Source organism: Molothrus aeneus, chromosome 4, assembly GCF_037042795.1.
Source record: "Molothrus aeneus isolate 106 chromosome 4, BPBGC_Maene_1.0, whole genome shotgun sequence".
NCBI lineage: Eukaryota > Metazoa > Chordata > Aves > Passeriformes > Icteridae > Molothrus > Molothrus aeneus.
In genome coordinates this window covers 50561320-50571397 of record NC_089649.1, presented here as the reverse complement: position 1 = coordinate 50571397, position 10078 = coordinate 50561320, and positions in this window count along the sequence as shown.

The following is a 10078-nucleotide window of genomic DNA, read 5'->3' as shown; positions in this document are numbered from 1 at the left end:
TTCTGGTTGTTTTGGGAGGCAGCCTGATTCACTCAGCATATTCACACCATTCCTGACATGGACAAAGACAGCTTAGATTTTATTTCAAAAGACAAGCAGAAAAAGTTGTCGTCTTGCCCATCTGTTCATCATAATCTAGTTGACAACTTTACCCTGGAGATGAGAAACACAGCTTTTTGCCTTCTTCTGGCTTAACAAGTGGATGATAATGATTGCACTTGACTCTCACTTCCCCAGAACATACTCTGACCAACATGCTCAGGAATATTTTTGAAGTTGCTACTTCCTGAGCCTCTTTCAAAATTACCACTGCACGCAAAAAGTGCTAGCTTAAGGGGACAAAAGAGATTAAAGAATTAAAAGTGCATAAACAGTCTCTGGGAGTGGGCTAAGACTTTCAAGAAAGGTATTGTTCCTGGTGAGCTTCAGTGTCCTTTCAGACTATTTTTTCATCCTTTAGTCCTATTTGGATAAATACATTAAAAATGTTCAGGGTAAAATCAGCTCTACCCAGTGCTAGGAGAATTTTTCTTCAGTCTGTCAAAATCAGCAGAGAAATACAGAGCTCAAGAGCAGTTTTGAGTACTCTTCTCTCTTCCTCTCTTCACTGGCTTTCATTGGGTACAGGTTGAGGTTCACGACCATACTCTGAATGCCCTGCCTGGGGTAGATTGGTCATTCACCTAGCTTGTTTGACCATCAGCTGAACTTTGATGGAGATGATGGCTTAAAATCATAACACTGGCAGAACCAATCTTGCCTCTATCAGCTTCAGCAGCTCAAAATGAGGCATTGCAGTTCTGACTCAGAGAAAATTTAATGATCCTTTGAAGGATCTCAAGCACTTGCTCAAAAGCTGTGCTGAGCTGGATAGAGAATAGGTCTGAATATCAGTGCACGGAGTAAAAGTAAGTAGAGTTCTATCAGTAAGGATCTCCATGCCTTCAGCTACTTGCCAATATTCCAGAAAAACAACACTGAAGTTCTTGTATTTCTCTGAATGATTTTATAATGTATTCTGGGATGAATTCTTTGAAATATAATTATTTCAAAATGGTATTTCAAAGTAGGTTATATTTTAGAAGTTCCAACGATTCTGATGTCTCTTGCAGTGAGAATCCATGAGAAACCTGAGATATTGTGTAAATTCTGTATCATCTTAAAATAGCAGTATTGCCACCAGCACTCTGAAATAATGTACAACTGTTTGTGTAGCACTTTCTATTCTATTCTTCAACAGCATGTGATGGTGATGAATGGTAGCCTTTAATATGTGACTTTCTGTGTCTTCTTTTACAAAACATTTTAATAGTTATCCCAAGTTTTAATTTAGGAAAATTACCATTTCTTAATATACAAAATTAATACTTGTGCTAACATTGATGAGTGATCTTAAAGTAAAAAAAAAAGGCCAGAGATGCAATGAATAAAGTTGTCTAAAGTAATGTGACTGTTGAAAACCATTTCAGTTGATTGTGAAAGTAGTAGGGCAAAAATATTTCAGGATACCTTGACAATACTTCATGACTTTGGCTTTTGCTTTTAATATCATGTGGTACATCCCCCTCAAAACCTAACCAAAGCCCAACTGTTCATGCTATTTCAGCTAAATAACCTTTGCAGAGAATTAAATGAGTAGATGTGAATACGCATGTGAAAACACCTAGTATTGCAGCTACCAGTTGTAAAAGCTGTTAGGACCAGTACATTGGAAGATACAAATTTCTATTTTTAAATTAAAACAAAAAATGATTTTTTTTATTTGTATAAACTTGTACTTTTGCTGTTAACTATAATTTTGTTTTTTACTGAAATAGTTTTGTAATTTGCATTTAAAATTTCTAATATGAAATGGAATTTACAGAATATAGTTTAATAAAGGATTTTTGTCACAAGTATAGCCTTCTGTCTTTCCTTGGAAAACTATGTTGCAGCTTGTATCAAATTTTTTCAAATAGTAATCTTGGAGTTCTGCATGAAAGCCACTTGCTTGGCTTCAGGATACCATCTGTAGGGAGATGAAGCAACCATCTGCAGGCATAAAAGGAACAGATTTGTGGCCTGAATTTCAGTGCTGTGAGTGCGAGCTGAATGCTCAAATTACTGAGAACGAGGGTCATGGTTTCAGATTTCTTTTTGACCTGAAGTAGCTGAAGAGATGCTATTGCAGGCTGGCTTACTCATGGGAGAGTGAGAGCAGCACTGTACACCAAGGGGAGGGGTGGTCTGACCACTGCAGCAGTGGGGCTTTGGGAGAGGGAAGTGTTCTGCAGAGACCTCATTTAGCAGGAGCCCGTAGGTCAGGGGCAGTGAGAGGCCAGAACCTGAGGGAGCCCAGCACTGTACCGTGGTGGATACAGAGCTAGTAAGCCTGGCTTTTCCCAAGCCTGCCCCATTCTGGTCAGGTGCAGGTATTGTCCTGTGTATTGTCCTGCAAATGTGGAATGACACCAAAGTGCTGACTGGAGTCTAACCTGTTTTATTAGCTCAGTTTGAAGACAACTTGCTGTGACCCCAGATGACTCCTGCAGAATCACTCCTGTGGCTTCATTGCCTTGCAGCTTGGTTGACTGCAAAAACAAGTCAGGCTTGTGCATTTCCACAGCAAAGCCCTAACTCATAAGCTGTTCAAGAGAGCAGGGAAAACAGGTTTTGGGGAGACGTGGAAGCTTGACAGATGCTGGTTTAAATGTGACGTGGCTGATCCTGAGCCACAGTTATTAGACTACAACATTGGTAAATATCTCATTGGTTGTGTGCTCTTTACTTACAGGACTCCCTGCTCTGGCAGTGTGGCTGAAGGTCCAGCTTGGGCATTAGTCTCTCAAATTGATGATTTAAAGTGGAGGTACTGCTGCTGGACTTGCCTTCTGTCTTGAGGCAGCTTAACTCCTAACCTTGCTTAAACATTTCATCCTGACTCACCAGTTTCTGTTTCAGTTCATGCCCTTTTCTTCCTGCATGCTGGGATAGTCTTGAGCACCTCTCTGCTTCCAGATCGGAGTTTGTTCTTCCAAAGCAACCCTGTGCACTTCTGAGAGTCTGTCTCCCTATTTAATAAGAGTAATAGGGTATTGTAGTCTGTTCTTACTTAGGAAAATGATTTGAACTTTAGGACTGAAAACTGTACTGTGGTAAAATAAAAATATTGCTAGAGACAAACAGTTTGTCAAATTATTAAAGCATAATTAAATGTGTCTGCTGGTGGAACATGTCAGGTAGCCTGACAATAGGTGGTGCCCTTGCCAATGGCATAGAGTGATGGTGGCAGCAGTTCTTACTGTGCCCCTACCAGAGCAGAGTTGTTTCTCTGTATGACAGGTGCTAAAGGATGTTATTACACATCACGTGCTGTTCATTGCTTCCTCAGAGGGAGATATTGTATTTGGAGTATTATTTTGGTGAATTTTTTTCTTCTTTACAGATGGGTGGGGTAGAGTTGGTTTTCAAAATATACTTGCTGCTCTGGGCTAGAGATGGGTGAGACAAGTTCATTTTTGCACACAGGTTTGAAGATGGTAGTGTCAGGGTTTCTCCATCAGCTGCCCTGGGTTAGTTTTTGTAGGCTGGATGCTTGGACAGATCAGTCTGTTTGGAAACTGACATAAAGGCATTGTGCTGTTTGGTGAAGTTCTGTGCCACTGTGGATATTACAGGTGGCACAGTCTTCTTGAATACCATGATAGGGAAGGTTCCCTTGTTGCTTGACTTTGCATCTTGGGGCCTGGCTGGGCTAGCAGTGGCTTCTTATTAGTTGCCACTAATTGGTAAGCAACTGCATGGATCGGTGTTATTTTTGTATTATCTTGAGAAACAGCACTCTCCTTCATAGACATCTGTGGCTACTCATACACACACGGGCCAGGAGAGCAAGCAGTGGAAATCTTGGAATGGAATCCTCTGCCAGAGCCACAGATGTAATCAGTTTGGTCTGTAAATGGAGAAATGGCAGCCCTGTGAAGTTGATGTGTGCAAGCTCTCCATAATAGTGTTTGCTCCATGTCAGCTAACTCATTGCCTTGGATTCCTGTCTCGAAATCAGAGTAAAAGTAGGCTTCTTCATCTGTGTACCCTTGCCTTTCCAGATTATCTCCTTTTACTGTTTTGCAGTGCCATATAGACAGGTTTGAGCATTTATCACGGTAGCCATGTAAAGTAGCTACTTTGATATGCTGTAGACAGCAGAAGATCCTTGGAGGGATGATGCACTCTGGCTGGCATGGGGGCTTCCCTTTGGGAGCGGGTCAGGGCACCTATGTCAGGCTTCTGTTCTGAGTCTTCTTTTGGGGTAACATCTCCATGTTTATGGACTAGAAAGGAGAAACTAGCTGGTGGGGCAGAGAGCCTGAGACTGAGCAGTGTAACTATCCCTGTCTCTTTCAAAGCAGGAACAAGTGGGAAAAGCACATTCAAAACAAAACCAGCTGCTGCCTTCAGACTGCTGTTTCTCAAGGGGAGCCCCGGTGGCCTCTCCCATAGCTGGGGCAAGAGGCCTGGTTTGTTTTCTTTCCTGACAAGCCGAAAGTAGTCAGCAGCACCAACGGGGCATGGCAAGGCCGCGGGTGTGGGGCTGGGGCTGGAGCAGGGACCAGGGATCAGGGTGTCTGCTCCCTCCGTGGGTGCCGGGCCGTGTGTGCTTGGCGATCCCGCCGGGCCCTGAGGCGGGAGCCACCCGGAGCTGCCGCTGCCCGGGGCGCGGAGCCACCGGCGCCGCCCGGGGCTGCGGGAGCAGGGAAGGGGGAGCCCCGGGGCGACTGCAGCGGGGCTGCCGAGGGAAGAGGCTCCCTCCCCCACCTCCCTGCTGTGACCGGCGCAGCCCGGCGTCTCCCGGGCGGAGCCAAAGGAGGAGCCAGCCTTTCCCTCGGCGCTGGCACCCGGCTCCGGCCTCTGCTGGGCCGGAGGGCATTGGCCGCTCTGAGGCCTGGGCCGGGGCAGCCCCAGGTGAGGGGTGGTTTCACAGAGAAAACAACCGGGGCCTCCTCCATGCTTACAGCAAAGCCACTGGAGTTAGTTTTGCATTAGATCCAGGTGGGGGAAGGAAGTGTGAATGTCCCCCCGGGAGAGAGAAATGGCAGAAGTCGGAGAGTTTACAGAAATAGACGTGGGTTTGTACGTTCTGCACGTTCTCCCTTCGAAAATTTAAGAAAAAAAATTTAAAATTAGGCTCTTTTAAAACAAGCACACATTTTGTGTGTTGTTTATATCGCTGGTGCTAGACATAAGCAGCAATTAGGTTTTTTTATAATGATCATCTAGAACAAGAGAAAGGCTTGTAGGGTTAAATACAGTTGGTATCAAGATTTACTTCCACAGCATTGCATATACCATACCCTCTGAGGCAGACCAAAATCAGAGCTGAGCAAATCTGAGAACAAAAAGGAAATCAGGCAGGGGGGACAGGAGCAGCTTCTGCCGGTCAGAGAGGTCTGCTCTAAGCTCCACGTCTGCTCCATGAGGTGGCAAATGTCCTCCCAGAGTGCCAACAAAAAAAACCACAGCCAGGCAAACACAGAAAGAATCTTGTTCCTTCAATAGGGCAGATGGGTATTTTGGAAATAGTACCTGATATGGAGGAAGAAGATTGAATTAGTTATTAGACACTGGAAAAGGTTGCCAGGGAGGCTGTTGGACACCCCAAGACTGGCATTGTTCAAAGCCAGGTTGGATAAGGCCTGGGGCAAGCTGGTCTAGTGGGAGGCGTCCCTGTCCATGGCCTGGGAGGCTGGGACTGGATGACCTTTAAAGTCCATTCCAGTCCTTAATTATTCTATGATTATGTGATGTGACTGCTTTTATGCTAGCTTTCTCAGAACGAGAGATGGGGGAGTTAAGTAACCCTCAGTGCAGTTCCTAAGCACGCTTCACTTTCAAGAAAGGGGATGTAGGTTTTCATGTCACTCTGGAGGAAGTGATCTTCCTGTATATTGCCCACCAGTTCCATGCTGATGTCACAGGAGGAATTGTGCAAGGAAGTTAGGACACCAGATTTTGTGTATTCCAAGAAAACATTCAGTATGTAAATGTTAGTTTTGTCACATAGCCCATGTTGCTGACAACCTGATCTCAAGAGAACTATCCCAGAGAAATAACTAATTAGTAACCTCTACACAGTGGGAAAACATGAAAGTAATAAAGAATAGCTCTGTAGTTGAGATAGCAGAAAGCTGTGGTCTCAGAAAGTGGGGAAATCTCTGCCTGCCTTCCCTCAGAAGTGTATGGGTTTAATGCATGGAGCTGCATCAGTCTTGAAAAGAGGCTGGATGAATGGAGATGACCGCACCCAAGTGCCAAACCCAAGTTTGATCATCGTTTGCACAACTCAGGGTTTTCTGTTTTGGTCCTGAGAGGTCTGTGCTGCTCAGGCATGACCAGGTCTGAGTTGCTTTGCGCCTTGTACCTATCTCAGCACTGCACCCAGAAACTGGGAAGCTCAGGGCCAAATCCTGCAGAGCAGGAGTAGCTGGAGGGCTGCTCTGTGGCCCCTGAAGCATAGGGCAAGCCTGTCACTGAAGAGGAAGAGGCAATGAATGGCACGGGAAGGGGCTCAGGAGCTGAGTTGAGTTGAAAGTTGAACTTTGTAACTCAGGAACGAGGCAAGAGAGTCCACAGGGAGGGGGTGGCATTTCAAGCATGTTCCTTCATTTAGGCTTCTCTGGAGGGCTTTGACTCACCTTCTGAAGGCCTCTAGTTCTGCCCACACAATGTATCAGGAGCCTGCCTTATGCTCGATTTTGGGTTCTATTTTATCAGGCTTCAGTTTGTGCCCCTTCACTACCAAAGCTGAGGGGTATCTCACCCACAATGTTAGATTCCTGAGGAGCCAAAGCCTAAGCTCATGAAGGTGTAGTAAATAATGTGTGAGACTTTTACCAAAATCCGCATAGGAAGTGCTTGTGAGACTGCGTTTTCATTTCCTCTTTCAGATTGAGTGCTCTCGCAATGCGTTATGTGGAAGTCACTGTGCCTGCTCTGCTTTAGAGACTCCCTCAGCAATGCTCTCTGCCATGCCGTGAGGAAGCCTCCCTTGGGCTGAGGTGTCTGCTCCTGGGAAGGGAATGACTTCACCCCCAGGCTGAAATGTGTCTGGGTGACCTACCTGATTTCCCCTGTACTGCCCAGGAACTCAGGGGAAAGCAAATAGGCACATCCCAGTTTTCCTAACACACAGCTGGCATCTTGACCACATATATTTTTCCTGCCTCCCTTTGAAAATGATACCAAAAAAGAATTAGGCTCTTTTTTCACAAAATAAGTGTATTTCTTCTTGTGTTTTTTTATATGTCTGTTGCAGTGGCTAGACATAAGCAACAATTAGCTCTCTTTTGTGTAATTTAATGATCATCTGGGACAGGAGAAAGGCTTGTAGGGTTAAAGAGTGTCATGGTTTACTTCCTGAGCATTGCACTTACCACGTATCCATGCAGACCAAAATCTGAGCTGAGTGAATCTGAGAACTAAAAGGAACACAGGCAGGGGGGACAGGAGCAGCATTCTTCCTTAATCTCAACCCCCTTCCTAACACCAGCAGCTTTCTTTTTTCTCCAAGAGGAACAAAAAGCAGTGGATTAAGAAGAAATGTGACTTTTCTTGTAGACTGACCCATGTCAAGACCCTGGGTAATGTTATTTTACATAACTTCTTATGAACCCTTAGTTACTTGTGGTTTGAGACTTTATTTTTGCTGTCAGCCTACTTCTCAATGCAAGAATAAATTGCAAGCCTTTGCTCCGCCCCTATAAATATTTTCTGCAACAAGATGTTTGTTTCTGAAAGTCACAGATAATGACTCATAATGAGTTTTTTAAAAAGGAGAAGCAATGTATTTTTTAATGTATTCACTATTCTCTCACAGCCAGATGTTCCCCTTCATTGCACAGCATGAAGAGGTGGAAAGGAGCCAAAACACTGTGGTAAGAAAGACAAAAGACTCCCAAAAGCCAATCCAACAACCAACCAAGGATCAAGAGAAACAGGTCAGGTGTCAATTTTGCATCTAACTTTGGAATTACCTACATGTGCATGGAGCTGAGGCTCTTTTGTTGGAATTCCAGGTCTCTTAGAAGTTAAATAATGGATCAAATGCATGAAGCATATGTATTACAGAGAAAGGTCTCAAATAAATAAAATTCAACTATTTTTGGGAAGTTATTGGGTCAAGATAGTTCAGGAAATGTAGTGGAGGGAAATGGGTGGAAATCAAGACATGTTAGAACGTGTCTCTTACTCTACAGTTTTGTTTTTTAGCTGAATTCACTCAGTTCAAAAGTTGTTTATGAAGTATTTTACAGATGGATGCACTCTTTCCAAAATGCAAACTACTTAGCCAGATGGCTTCACATCTGGATTAATCTCAGCACGAAATAGAGAAGAGTGGTTGCATTTTTAAGTATCTGCTCTCTGTAGCAGACCTAAAATTGGTGATGATCACCGAAGACATTTATATCAGTATAATTTGCAAATAGTATTTATTTCTCTACTTCTGACAATTCTGAATATTTCTGATGGAAACAGAAATATTCAGTTTAACAGTTAGCGTGTCTGATTTGCTTTATCACAGTTGCAATGGAAACTTACTGCCTGATTGCTTAGGCTGCTATTGGGAAACCCAAACCTAGTTTAAAACAGATGAATAGATGTTTAATGTGAAAATGAGGAAACACAAGTTCTCACATAAACTGGTGAAGCGCTGAAGCCCCTTATTCAAAATCTTGTCTCAAACTAAAAGGAAGATTGAAAATTTTAAGAAGATAGGATTCCCAAAATGCCTTCTGTGAGCCTTCCTTAACTTCATCACTGTTGATAAGTGACTGAATTAATTTCATTTTGTAGGGAAAAGAAACAAATTGATTCTCCAGCCTAAGCATGTTTACATAGGCTATATTATTTTTATTTTTTGGCACAAACTGCCTTTCATCTACACATAAATTGTCTTTTTGTTTCCGTTTTGCTTTATCTTGTAAACTATTCTGTTGGTTTTTAATCTTTCTTAGAAGCAGTATGACTTTATCTTGGAATGCATTGTACTGTCATAATGTTAATGTGGACCGATTCATAAGCTGTCTTTAGAAAGTTTCCATCCTGCAATGAACATGAAATGCATGGCATTAGATCTGGATCAGGCAGTCTGTTTCATGGTTAGAGATAATTTCACTGAGCCCAAAATACTTGCTGAAAAGGGCTTGCTTTCCACTTCTGTGCCTCTGGGTTTCAAGGCTGCTTGGGAAGCCAGTGCTTGTCCCTCTGCCTGAGGACCAGACGTTCCTCTGCGCTGGTCATCCGGGCCCTTCACCTTCAGCGCAGGGACAGCTCTCCTGCTGTGCCAGTGCACCTGGGCTGCTTCAGGAGAATAGGACAGGAGTGCCCTCCCTGCAGTCTTATTGCCTGATCAGACAAAGTGGGCAACCTCTTGTGCTGTTGGATCCTAAAGTGTAGACCATAGACACCTGAAATCCTGAAACTACCATCAGTTTTGCTTTCAGTGTTGTGTAGGTGTGGTGGTAGCTGAAAGTGATGCGGATCTGCCCAGCTCAATTTGTCTGTGCTGGGAAGGGTGGGAGTCTCAATGTCTGTGGTGCCTTCACCTGCTCAGCCTCCTTTTGCTGGTAAAATAGAGGACATATATGCTGATAAAATGATACTACTGATCAATCCTGACCAGAACTTCAGAGGCATCCTCACTGAATTACAACAGAACCATGCACACCAATCAGCCCAAAGTGTTGAATCAGCCCAAAGTGCCTGCCTTGGGTTTTGCACAAAGTTAGTTAATGAAACATGCACACTCTCCTCTGTAAAGGCAGGGCCGTATTCCAGACAGGGCCATATTCCAGGTTGCAGAAAAATCCCAAATACCATTCTGCTACTGGAGTGTGAATTGCACATAGCCATGCTGGGCAGTTGTTGATCTGCTCCTTTTCTCCTCACACGTATTGAGCTGCTGGGCTGGGCTGTGACATTAGCCCCTGTAGCAGGGAGGAGGCAGCTGCAGGAGCAGCAGAGTACAAAGAGAAAGCTTTCTGCAGCCTGGAGGGTTTGCCTCCCTCCCCCATCTACAAGGTTTTTACATCTGCTCCCATAG